General features: G+C 35.3%; 1 protein-coding gene across 9 annotated transcripts in view; it reads left to right on the top strand.

Annotated features, from left to right (window-relative positions):
• LOC134539790 (protein lingerer) overlaps positions 1 to 14,493 on the top strand; it is a 170,012-nt gene that overhangs the window by 121,812 nt on the left and 33,707 nt on the right. The gene's annotated exons all lie outside the window — the stretch shown is intronic.

The raw sequence follows: 14,493 nt of genomic DNA, 5'->3' as shown, positions 1-14,493 counted from the left end.
CAAGTTACGCTACCTTGAATTTCTAGCACAATTTGGCCTTTTAACCTTGCATATAGTTAGACGAAACACGTGTTCAAACACTGCCAATAATCAAAGATGTCTTATGATGTAAATTGTAAATAATGTTTTAACTTAACCAACTTTAGATACCTTACATTATCAACTCAATTAATTACAGTGAAACCCTGATTATCCGTTTTCCAATGGACCATGAGTAAAAAACGGATAATCCAGGAAATCCTACAATGTGGGAACACACTCTAAAGTTACCAAATGCACAATGTATGTACTATTGCAAAAACTTTCAGTGAATCAGTTAGGTATTTCCATAAACTGACACCAGCAGCATACTGTATATACACTATCAATATTGGAAAATTATACTTCCTTAATTTTTTTAAATGAACAAAACAAAATAAACTTCAAATTTGTATGTTTTACGCAAGTAATTATGTATGTATTATTCAAAATTTAAAAGGTACATACCACATGTTATAAGATGCACACTTCTTTCTTATTTATAATGCAGAGAAATTATAAGATGAGTTTTTATGCAGCAAAATATTTTTGGTGTTGGTAATCACAAGTTTGTTATTATTAATACAATGTACAATAAGAAATACACTTATTTAAATCAAATAAAAGGGGGAAATAATGTACAAATGAACTGTAATTAACACAAGTCTCACATCCTCCTTGACACTTATTTTTTAGTGAAGAAGTCTTGTATTTTTGTTTGCTTGGTATCAGAACTTCTTTTAAGACTGAACAGCAAGGTTTGCATCATTGAAATTCTGTCTTCTTCCAAATCTCCGAGCTTCTGCGCATAGCAAAATGCCTTCACTTTGTCGAAAGCAGCTAGTGCTTCCGAGAATGAAGGTACCTCTTCTCCATCATCTTCATTTGCTTCTTCTTCACTTTCTTCCTTTTGTCCTAGAGCATCGCTACACAACATCTCAATGCTCACCTCACCACACGTAGCAAGATCATCGTCCAGACTGCAGTAGGTTTCGAAGCCAACATCTTCACCCAGCTTTTCCCAATCTTTTTCGAACTCCTTGTCACTCTCCGTCACAATTTCAACTGGTGAAATTACCTTTCCAACACCACATTTCTGGAAGCAGTGGGAAATTGTTGTCGCTGTTATGTTTTTCCACGAAACTGACAAATAGTGGATGGCCTGGAACACATTGATTTTCAATGGTTTACCTGACTTCTCCTCTCTGGCATCTAGCAGACCCACTGCCTTCCGCACAAGCATTTTTCTGTATTGTTGCTTGAAGCACTTTATTACTCCTGCATCCAATGGCTGCAACACACTAGTGCAGTTTGCAGGGTAGAAGACTACTCGCACATTTCGTAAAAAAGACATGTCCTTCGGGTGAGCTGCGCAGTTGTCCACAAACAGAATGATTTTGCGACAGTGAGTGCCCATGCTGGAGTCTAGTTCACACAAAAATGATCTAAAAATATCAGCAGTTACCCATGCCTTTTTATTGGCGTGGTATGTAACTGGCAGTGTTTTAACATTTTTAAAAAACCTTGGCTTTGCTGATTTTCCCACTACAATGGGTTTCCTTTTGTCACTTCCATCACTATTTGCACATAACAACACAGTTATTCTTTCTTTCGATTGCTTTCCTCCATGGCAAGATTCACCTTTTAATGAAAGGGTTTTGTTGGGGAGACAGTTGAAGAACAGCCCTGTCTCATCAGCATTGTAGATGTCCCTTGGAGAATATCCATCTAATAACTGTGGAAGTTGTTCCAGCCACTGCTCAGTAGTATCTTTATTTACTACAGCACTTTCTCCAGACAATTGTTTGTAGGCAAGCCCATGTCATTCCTTGAATCTACAAATCCACCCATTGGAAGCTGTGAAGTTTTCAACTCCAAGTCGTAAAGCTATTTGAAGAGCTTTTTCTTTGATCAGTGTGCCATCCACTGGGATGTTTGATGCCCGAACTTGCTGGAACCAAGAAAACAAAACTTTCTCAAGCTCACTGTATTTCGACTGTCTTGCCATTTTCCGTTTTTTTGAAGACTGGCCGAACTGACTTGCTTGTTTCCGAATCTTATTTCTTCTAGCAAAGATAGAATTAAGAGTCGATGGAGGAATACCATAGCGCTTTGCCAAATCAACACGTTTTTCGCCTGGATTTTTTTCAACGGCATTTATAATTTCTAAACGCTCTTTAATGGTTTTAACCTCTTTTGTAGGCCGATACATATCAATGAACCTTTACAAATTTCACACGTGCATTAGAGTTAAATGCGTAAAGCTAATTTACCGTAAACAAAGAAAATCTCGCGCATATACGGCCGGCCACGGAAACGCTAGGATAAACAATTTCGTCTATGTTTCTCGCAGTATTTCACTGTCGCTAAATAGAAACGTGTTTACGTTGGGCTAGTATGTACAGTATATCGACCACGGTTATATTGTTATATCGATTATCGCACAAAGCAAGAACTATCGTGCGAGCGTTAGCTTTCGTCTGTTGTTTTATCAAAGTTGGTGAACCTGTTAGCAACAGCGTCATGCTCACTTTATTCGTTTTCTTTTAGTAATGGCCGCCATATGTAAATATTGGTATTGTGTGTCGTGTATAAACGCGTAAACTGGAATATTTCTCGGGAATTTGAATGTGAAATCGGTAAAAAGCCTGTAAAGTTCAACCCGTTAAACCGGGTTAAAAAATATTCGTAAACGATGGAAACGGGATTTTTTTAACATTGTTCTTGCGGGATTTTTTCGGGACCACGGACATTGAACAATAAAACCGGGAAATTCTACAATGCGGGAACGAATAAACGAGGTTTCACTGTAATTGTAAAAAAAGAGGTTTGTTTGTTTTTTTTTAAATTTTTTTTAATTTTTTTATTTTTATTTATTTGGTTGTACGGTTAGGTTAAGAATTTTATTTTCAAGCACAACTAAATAATGATCCAAATAAAATAACAATATAACCTCGTTTATACATATTTCAAGGGACCAGGGCGAAAAAAAAATAAAAAGAGGGAAATGTAAAAATAAAACTTCATAATCTCATTAAGATGGAAATGACAAGAAACAAATATGCACCACACTAAAATAAAATGTCAGAGATGCTTACGTTTTAATATATTACCTCGAACTTAATTATCTCACTTGGTGAAAAGAATAAATCCATCCAGTCGTGCAGTTATTCACAACCGTAAAGAGAAAATAAATTTTCGGTTCTTGAGTAAGAAAGTTCTGTGCAAGTTTTAGCATCTCAAAATTTCCACATTTTATGGTGAGATTTTCTTACACAAAATATTTAAACTCTTTAAATAATCACGTGTTAACATTTAATTCATTTCAGAAATTTATCGGAAACAAATCTGTTAAACTAACACGACTACTTTTAAAAGATTGTTTATGTTTGGTGATAAAAATTTTAGGAACGTTTCAGCAGCAATGTTTGGAAATTTAGATTAGCCAACTGCCTTTCCAAAATATATCTAATGTAAAACGAGCATCGCTGAACAGGCACAAGAACGCCGATTTACAACAATTTGGTTATGTTGCTTTTCAACTTACTTTAATATGGTCGCAGTAATCCACTGTGAATTTGGGTAAAATCTAATTCAAAAATTATTTCATTTTAATTCTTTAAAGTTTAAAGTGCAGAGATGTGAAACATCTTAATTTTCACGTTCACGTCACCAAAGATTTGGTTCATGGCCGTATGGTTTACCATGGCAGGTAGCAAACAAAAAATTAGGTTGTTTACAATGGCAAATGTATCTGCCATGATCAAATAGTTAACGTTTACATTATTTTACTTGCCGTTTACATTTACATAATTTTCTTTGAACATTTATGGTTTTGTCTAATTATTTTTGAAGGTTTACTATTAAATGCAGTGCTGCTGCAACGTAATTTCCGAAAATTGCTTTCGCTTAAAGCGGGAAAGTAGATACTGCATTTTTACTGTAGGGAAAATGGCGGTGTAAGTAAATAAATACGTTAATCACAGTAATTCGTAAATCAGTTCCGTAAAAAAAAGATTGTATTATGTAGATTAAAAATTATATTTGCATGCATTTTAATATTTTCTTACGTTGCGTAGGAAATGCATTTTGCAAACTTAAAAAAATGCAGGAATCGGTCATGGTCGATTCCAAAACCATTGTATTCTGAATCCCACGATTATACTGGAATCGGTGGAACCGACCGATTCTGGAATCGGAATCGACCAATCACTAATTTCTTTGTTGTAAAACGAACATTGCCGAACACGCACGAAGACGCCATATTTACAGGAATTTGGTACGTTGCTTCAAAGGGTATTTTAATAATTTCACAGTAATCCACTCTTTATTTAGGTAAAAACCTTTCAAACAACATAATTATCATAAATTATTCTTTAAAATTCATAGGACAGAGACTCTCTGTCAGAGAGTAATATGGACAAATATTCGCGGTCACGTCACCTAAGTTATTCATGGGCGTATGCTTCAGCATGGCAGCTAGCCGTTTGTTTTGTTCCGGCAATCTGCATTCTTTGTTTGCTTTGTTACGTTTAACACACTACTACTAAATAGTAATACGTAGCTTATAACAGTTTGTTATATGAAATAAAAATATGTTGCGCCAATTTTAGTTTTGTTTTATTTTCAAATAGAATGTTGCACAGACGAATCCAATCACTTACAATATGTTGCTCACTCATTCCATTCGTACATCCGCCTGTCGAGAATTGCTCGCAGCTCGGGCGATGAAGATTAACGGAAAAAACAACCGTAGTTTAAGTCCTTCAGTAAAATCTTACTGTAAGTACATGAAAATAGTGCGACCTGGAACAGGGCCGCACCCAGCGAAACCAAAATTCGCCACGAGCCAAGCGCCGACGAAGGTGATCACAATTTATAATTACTGTCCGGATGAACTAAAATAAAATTAGGTTAACTTAATACTCGGCATGGCTTTGACCACCAACGTTAAATTATCTATCCCACAATTTACCGTATTGGTCCGAATATAAGGCGACCATTTTTACATAAACGAGAGATGCAAAAATTGGAAGTCGCCTTATTTTCGCACCTAAGACGTCAAAACTGCAAACATTAGTTCCAAGCTGAAAGCTACAGTAGAAACATTGTTAAACAAAATGTTCACAGTTTTTTATAATAACTAAAACTTCGTTACCTCACATGGGGGAAACGATAAATCCACCCAATATTGCAGTAATTCACAATTGTTTAAAGTTGAAAATTAAAATTTTTGTTCTTGAGTAAAAATGTGGCTGTTGAAGCATCTCAATGGCATCCTTTTATCACACAATTCATATTTGTACTTTGTGTACAATCGCGTGTTAACATTTACGGTAATTTGTGTTCAGATTTTTAACGGAAATATTTGTACTAAAATATCACAGCTATTTTCAGAACGATTGTTTACGTTTACAAACATTTTGGATGTAATGTATGGAAATTCACGGCTGCCAACTGTCTTTCCACAATATTTCTTTGTTGTAAAACGAACATTGCCGAACACGCACAAAGACGCCATATTAACAGGAATTTGCTACGTTGCTTCAAAAGCTATTTTAATAATCCACTCTTTATTTATGTAAACACCTTTCAAACTACATAATTATCACAGATTATTCTTTAAAATTCATAGGACAGAGACTCTCTGTCAGAGAGTAATAATATTATGGACAAATATTCGCGGTCACGTAACCGAAGTTATTCATGGCCGTATGCTTCATCATGGCAGCTAGCCACTTGTTTTGTTCCGGCAAGCTGCATTCTTTGTTTGCTTAGTTACGTTTAACACACTACTAAGTAGTAATACGCCTTGTTCTGAGGTAATACGTAGCTTAAGTGAAATGGAAAGTTAAATGCTATATTTTAAGAGTAATTAATAGCCATTGTAAAAATTTTAAATTCGTAGATACAGTAAACTGTGAAAAATCACATATCGGTGGAACGGCGGGGAACGAGCTCTAGACAAATAAACAGCTCTTAAGATGAAAATTATGCAGCTTCATTAGAGTAAACATACGAAATATTTCTAGTGTAATACTTAATGTAAATATTTTCTAATTGTTTTCTTTTGACTTTTAGGGTAGGCCATTCAAACTTTTTTTAAATAATTAATGTGATAAATATAAATTAATTGTTATTCATAAATGCAAAAAGGATTTATCAACACAAAATATATGTCTAATGAATTTTCACGTTAATTTCTACCAAAATTATTTTTACATTTGTTTGGCCTCCTAAAACTGCAGGTCGCCTTATATTCGGTGTCGCCTTATATTCGGGCCAATACGGTACTTCATTTTTGGCGAAAAGCCACCGAACGCGTCCTACTGGTGCAGCGATCGACGGACGACTGGTGAACTCGTCACCGTCTCCTCTACGCAGGGAGGAGAAGTCACATGACCTCCCGACCAATCACACGCACACTTCATTCAAACTACACATCACAAGCCAATAGGAATACAGAACACACATTGAAAACAGTTTTCTACACATAGAGCCAGGGACTTTACATTCTCTTTCTCTCTCCCACACCGTGAGACAGAAGTATCACTCAGTTCCCACGCAGTGGGGGAATCCCCTTTATCTATCTCTGAGGGGAATTACTGCTTTTGTCTCCCTCGCACTTAACGGCTTCTCATGCCTCTCTTTCTAACCATCACACCAGACACAGCCCGTGTGCTATAACTATTATGCAACACGTTAATGAAAATTAAGAACAGCAATCATAATACAAATTACTTTAAATCTAACTTATTTAGAAAAAAAGAAAAAAACCTAAAAAAGTAGGCCAAAACAGCCAAAATCTAGTACAGCGACTTATTTGCAGGGTGTCTACTGGTCACGGAAGTCACGGAAGTCATGGAAAAGTCATGGAATTTGGGGTAGGGTCACGGAAGTCACCGAAAAGTCACGAAGTTTGGAAAGAGGGCACCGATTTTTTTTTGTGGAGAACATAAATGTGATGTAACTCGCAAAAACCTCTGGAACACCTGTTTACTTGCCCTCCCTTCGATAGAGATAACGGCTGAAATATCCATCTTTCTCGCTATCTATCTCACTGCGCCGTCCGTAGTGTTTTTTCTTTGTCAAGTGCAAGCGAGGAGAAAAGAATACCGATCGATTACATGATGTAACAAACGTACGAGAACTATTGTGTACGTACTAGTACAATGGGACCATATATCTTACCAACAAGAGCAAACCCAAACATTAAGTGTAGGATAATAATCGTGTTTGTACCACGTGCGAGTATCGTGGGACGCCCAGGGCTGACAAGCACACTTCGAAAGCTGTTGCGTTGTTAATTATTTATTTAAGGAACAGATATATCGTTTCCGCCCTTTTTTTTATTCAGTGAGGATGTAAGGTTTTGTATGTAGGAATATGTTTTTTTTTTTAAATAATGACGCTGTAACTGCTAGACTGGTTCTCACTTTCACCTACGCTTCGATCAATGTTGGCAATATGTTATATGCTTTGCTCTCACATGAAACAACTGCGTTTGTTTGGATTATTCGCGGACGGTATTTTTTGGTGTCCTTGCAGTTATAGTTTATTATGTTTCAGCCAAACATAATTTATAATTAATAATATGCCGGCGTACAACAGTTTGGGGAGGTTAAGTTTATTTTTTTTTGATTTCGTGGCCGCTACGTTTTATGACGCATTATTTACAATTAGTAAACGGCCGGCGTTTTTTGTAATGATATTTCTTTGTGAAAGAAGTAGAACTGGGCCCCATTCTCACTAATTAACAATCGGTAATTTATTTTTTATTAAAATTACAGTGAGTTGGTTAAGTGTGTATATTTTCATGTAGGCCAATCTGTTTTAACCGCCCACAAGGCTCAATAGTTGTAGACTGCCCCACGGTTCACTATGTTGACAGTTTTTTTTAATGAATGAAGTGTTTGTGTAACAGTTTTTTTACAAGATGCCGGGTAAGTGCCACTTCCAAGAGATGTGGTTGGAAGAAGGATGGAGAACTTGGCTGAGAAAAGGCAAAGATAAATTTTTTGGTTTTTGTTCTCTTTGTAAAAAACAAATTGATGTGTCCCACTCTGGTGTGAATGCAATAAAAAGCCACGAGAAAGGCAAGAAGCATAGTGAATTTTCCAGTTGCCTGAAATCTGGAAAACAAAAAACTCTGTCTTCCTTCAGAGCTATACCCATGGATACTGACGGGCCTTCCATGAGTGTTCCTCAGGCTAATACACCCAGTCCATCTTTGCCAGAACCTAAGCCTAGCACGTCTGCTTCTAGCCAAGAACATACTGCTGAACCATCAAGGCTGTCAACTTTCCTAGTTAATGACAGTGTGACAAAAGCAGAGATTGTGTGGGCAACTCACTGTGTTTTCACACATGCTTCATCCCGCTCGGGAGAATTAGCAGTGAAGCTGTTTCCCATTATGTTCCCAGATAGCTCTCTAGCCTCTAAAATGAAAATGCATAAGGATAAAATTGCATACAGCATAACATATGGACTTGGACCCCATTTTGCGAAATGTGTGTCACATAGTGTTCAGAAAAGCCCATTTTATGCTTTGTCAATTGACGAAAGTTTAAACGATGTTTGCCAAAAGGGGCAAATGGACATTGTTGTAAAGTATTGGGATGCAGAAAACAGTTGTGTTTGTACAAAATATCTGACATCTGCTTTCCTGGAGCATTCAAAAGCTGCAGATTTGCTCAATAATCTTATTGTATGCATTGGAGAAGCTGACCTGTCTCTAGGAGGCTTGGTGCAAATTGCAACTGATGGACCCAATGTTAATTTGAAACTGATTTCCGACCTGAAAAGTTACATGAGATGTACTCTTGACAGCGAAAAAGAAATCTTGGACTTAGGCACCTGTTCATTGCACATTGTAAATGGTGCATACAAAACAGCTCATGCAAAAGTTGGTTGGCAACTTAATGAGTTTCTTAGAGCACTTTACAGTCTTTTCAAGAACTACCCATCTCGTCGTGCAGTTTATCAACAGATCACTGGCTCCAGAATGTTCCCGAAAAAGTTCTGTGCCATACGATGGACTGAAAACTCATCTGTGATGAAAAGGTGCTCAGAAATTATTCCACATCTGAAGAAATACGTTACAGACAAAGAGATTGAAAAGAATCCTCCAAACTCCCAGAACTTTCATGTGGTAAAGAAGGCCTTGTTGGAAGACCCAGTACTAGAAGCTAAGCTACATTTCTCTGCCATGATATCTGAAGAGCTGGAAGAATTTTTGACATGTTTTCAGAGAAACGATCCCCTACTGCCTTTTCTTTATCAAGAAGTTTTCCAGTTGATGAAGAACATTGCGAGTAGAGTGTTTACAAAATCTGCAATGGAAAAGGTTGTTAGTGCATCCCAGTTAAAACATTTGAATGTCAAAAATGAGACTGACCTAAGAATGCCAGATTCTATTGAAATTGGTTTTGGAGCAACATTTTGCCTAAAGAAAGTAAAAGAACTACACTCTCTTAGATTTAAAGCAGATTGCAAACAGTTTTTGTTACAGTTGTTTTCCAAGCTTGAAGAGAAAAGCCCTTTAAGGAAGCGAATTGTGCTTGGGTCCACTTGCTTATCTCCTTCAGTGATTGTCAAAGATGTCAGAACCTCGAGGGCCAAGATTGCCATTGAAGAACTTATTTCTCTCAATCACCTGTCACCAGCAGATGGGGATGTTGTGTTAAGAGAATATGCTAAGTTTTGTGCACTTCCTGAAGTTCTGAAAGCAACAAAGTTCTTTAACTGGAAAAAGGATAGCCTAGATAAGTTTTTGTTTCAACTGCTAAGCTCGGCAATGGAGAATGCCCATAACCTGTTTGTTTCTTTCATTCAGCGTTTTTTGATTTGCTTTCATGGTAATGCAGCAGTTGAGAGAAGTTTTTCTTTCAATAAGGAGTTCTTAGTGGAAAATCTTCAAGAGAAATCTTTGGTTGCCCAAAGACTTGTTCATGACCATGTGTCTTCTCTTCCAGGTGGGTTTAAAAAGAAATGCTTTCTGAATGTAAGTTAGACTTAAATATTTCTTTATCAATAATTTTAAATCTCAAATTTTTTATGTTACAGGTGGAATTGAAACTTTTTCTCATACTATATCTAAACAGATGATTTTAAACTTCAGAAATGCTGCATCAAAAAGAAGAGATGACCTGATGAAGAAGAAGATTAAAGAGGATGAATCTGTGAATGCAAGGAAAAGAGCAGCACATGAAATTACGCTCTTAGAATTGAAAAAGAAAAAAGTGCTGGAAGAAAAGAAAGAAGAACTCTTAGAAATAGACAGGGATTTGAAAAAACTTAGGAACAAAATATGTTTATAAATGACAGACTATATTTCAAATACCTGTTAGTTTCGCCTATTTATTTATTTGTAAATTAAGTCATTATCGATTATTTGGATTTATTTTTCATTACCCTCCAAAGCTGCTTAAAGTAAAACTTTTTTAAGGTCAAGTTTAGCATTTTAAACTGCATGTGATCCCATTTATTTAACAATAAGTTGATAAGTAAACTAGACCTATATTCAATATCCGTTTTAATTTAATACAATTTTTAGTAAAAAAAAGTCACCAAAAATGACAGAAAGTGGGCTCCAAAAGTCACCAAAAGTCACTGATTTTTGGAAAGGAAGACCAGTAGACACCCTGATTTGTGAATGAATAATTACATAAAAAATATTAATGATTGAAAATGTTTGTTAAAATACAAGGTACATTCTTAAAACACACAGCAAGTGACATATCAACCCTTAAATACATAAAAACGGTAAAATATCATTAGAAAGACTTTTTTAGAAATATTTACATGCTTAAAAATAGTTTACAAGAAAAATAATTAGCTAGGAGGGCAGGGGTCTTGCAACCTTACAAGCTTAAGTGAAACGGAAAGTTAAATGCTGTATTTTAAGAGTGATTAATCGCCATTGTAAAAATTTTAAATTCGTAGATATAGTAATGAGTAAACTGTGAAAAACGAACATTCACACATAGGTGGAACGCCGGTGAACAAGATCTAGACAAATAAACAGCTCTGAAGATGACAATGATGCAGCTGCATTAGAATGAACATATCAAAAAAATTTCTAGTGTAATACTTAAAAATGTAAATATAAATTAATTGTTATACATAAATGAAAAAAAGGATTTATCAACACAAAATGTATGTCTAATGAATTTTCACATTAATTACTACCAAAATTATTTTTACATTTGTTTGGCCTCCTGAAACTGCAGGTCGCCTTATATTTGGGGTCACCTTATATCCGGGCCAATACTGTATTTAAAAATTATTTTTTTCTTATTTTGTAGTATTTTGCACGAATGATTGCTCCCTCTATCCTTTTATCACAACTATATTTAAGCCTAAATGGTATTTAAAAAAAAAAAAACTTTTTTTATTTATCTTCTATTTCCAATTTCTTTTTCGTTTCCTGTGAGAATTTTTTTGTGTCTAAATTTTTCTTATTGCAAATTTGCTATCCTATTCTGCTATGGTTTTACTGCATGGTTGCTACAGGAATGGAAAACCGGGAAATGTCAGGGAAATTTAAATGGTCAGTGAATTCCGGGAAATGTCAGGGAAAATTCTATGAACTCTGGAAATTTTAAAGTTGCGTATAATTCAAACAAAGCTTTGTTATGATGCGCTCGCACTGCTACCGAACGACTCCGCTAAAAGGCTGCTGCTTAAGGCACATGGCAACTGCAACTTTTTTTTTTTACTTGGTCTACGATTGTCCGTTGCAATAGGCTGTTACAACCACCCACCATAACTTCTGGCCAATCCAAGCACTCGTTTGTTCACTAGCGAATCCAGGCCTTCATTTGTTCATGTTTTGCTCCTTTTTAATTTGCCCTTCAGACTTTGTATTATGTTCCGTTCCATGCAATGAACTACAGAACGGGCATGGCGTCGTTTATCTTTTGAAGGCTATTTTCACGTGGAATAAGGTGAGTACAAAGCTTATTACGTGAATTCAAAGGCATTGTTTCAGGTGAAGTTAGTTTTTGATGCGATCATAAGAAAATAAAGTGCATTTTGATAAAGAGGCAATACCAATTCTCATTTTTAAAACTACCAAGCTGATACGAAAACACGTGGCTTTTGTGTGCGGTTATGTTTTTGCATTTTTTCTACCTATTTTTTTAAATTACTTTTTTTTTCAACCGTTATAATCCCTGAGTTCTGTTGCGTGACACTTACATTATGTATTAAAAAATATGCATAACTGAACATGTTTTTCCCCAGAATCGTTAGTTAACATTGTAAGATTGTAAGAGTATTGCATGTTGTAATGCTCTATTGTAATTCTCTAAGTAGGCCTGTTGTATTGCTAGGTGTGACATTGTAATAGTTTTTGTTAGGGTGGGGCGACCGAATCCAATATCCGCCGAATCCTAGGGATTCGAAGCTTCGGCGGGTCTGATATAGGATTCGTCAAAGGATTCGGTTTTTTACTATTTACGGAAAAAAATACAGTAAAACTCTCTTACGAGGTCCCGCATGGTAGGTTTTTCCGTATAAAGCGTTTAAATTGCCCGAGGTCTCATCATTTACGTCATTAAATGTGTGATAATTATAAAGTCCTTTAAAATTTTTTCTGAAACTTCCTGTCTCAAATAATGGCGCACGTAAATATGAAGAAAAGACAAATGAACAACAACATACGAAGAAATATGGATGATGTACCATAAATACAGTACAAACCCAATAGTTATTTCAAGATAATTACCATAAAAAGAACTAAAGATTCTTTGTAGATACAATAATTACTACAGAAGCATGATAGCTACCATATTTGCACTATAGTTACCGTAACAACCGAGATGTATATTTACTGTGATAGTAATGTATTATTTACTTATTTATGACATATTAAATTAAAGAACATTGTTGAAAAAAAAAGGATGTTAAACTTTGATATGTATGGTTGGCACATGTTGCTAAGAAATAATGCGATCTAAAAGAATGCAGTACTACTACGAAAAGTGAAAATGGTACTCATGGATTTTTAGGTTATGGCACTCTCTTTCGTTTTTCAGTAATATCGGCCGAAAATTAACGAGCGTACTGTATCGGAAGTCGGCAGAAATGCCGATTCAACTTAATATTGGCAAAATCGGCTTCTTCAATACAGCTCTACATTTAATGACATGAGTAAACATATTTCAGACTTCAGGATATTGAAAAAGACTTTAATTTCCATGTAGGTTTATTGTGTGTATGTTTTTTTTTTTGCAAGTGTAAATTGAATGAAGTAAAATGCTTTTATTTTTATTACTTTCAATTGATTAAACTTAAATGACCAGTTACAGATATTTATGACACTAATTTTGAGGTTAAGCAATTTTACTAAAGCATTCCAGCCAAGCAGGTTGCCAGCGAGAGACGCTTCTCTTCTGCTGGAAACACTATCTCCAATCGTAGAGCTAATTTAACTCCTGAAACGTGCAGAATAAATTATTGTTCTGCATGATAGATTAAAGAACAGAAGTTAATACTGTGACAATCTCTCTCAGAATTATTGTGCTGAAAAGTGGAAATGTTGAAACAATGTGAATGTACTTTTCAAACATGATTTTTGGTGCTAAGTTTGTTGAAGCTCAGTAAGGACTACAGAAAAATTGACAAGGATGAAATTTTTCGAAAGATATGTTACATTTACACAAACATGTACTTGGTTATGTTAGTTGGATGATATCAGTTACTAATGAACCAATGGAAACAGGTAAGATTCAATGGAAAAAAATGTTATTTTTTTTCTAGCAGTGCAAAATGTAAACACACTCTGTAAATAGTTACCCAAAATTAATAAGCCCACTTCATTTTAATACTTAATTCAAACATTATACTAAGTTTAAGATAAAAATAATTTCCCAAAGTGTAACTGTACCACAAAAGCTCGAGCTCGGCTCGAAGTAAAATTCTTAGGCTCGCAGACCTCTAGCTTATTTATAGAAAAAATCCTAACCGCTAATCTGTACTAAAACTGAAATTTCTCAAGAATAAATTTTTGTCTTTATATACACTTATACCAGAAATGTACCAAACTACATGTGATAACTATTACCTGTGAAACTTATTATATTTGTATGAATTGTGTTATGAAAAATTATGTGTCATATTATGCCAAAGTGACATGTATAGTTCCAAAACAGAGCTATGCTCTCCGGAACATTGTAAAAATAAAATAAATAAAAAAAAAAGTCAAGGGACTTTTAGTGCAAGCAGAATACATCTCAGATACATTAGATATGTGGACATCATCTATTAAAAGATTCGGGTTTGGGTTCGAAATTCGGCAATTCCAGTCGAGGAGTTGAGTTAGGATTCGGATTCAAGGAAATCAGGATTCGCCCCATCCCTAGTTTTTGTATTTGTGTAGTTATATTTTTTTTTAGCTTAGAGATGTCGAAGAAAACTACTTTTAAGGAGAATTGGCTCAAGGAGCCACAGTTACAGCATATCAAACCCTCT

This window comes from Bacillus rossius, chromosome 16 (genome assembly GCF_032445375.1).
Source record: "Bacillus rossius redtenbacheri isolate Brsri chromosome 16, Brsri_v3, whole genome shotgun sequence".
Classification (NCBI taxonomy): Eukaryota; Metazoa; Arthropoda; class Insecta; order Phasmatodea; family Bacillidae; genus Bacillus; species Bacillus rossius.
Note: the sequence above shows the minus strand (reverse complement) of the source record. Positions and strands in the feature narration are given on the sequence as shown.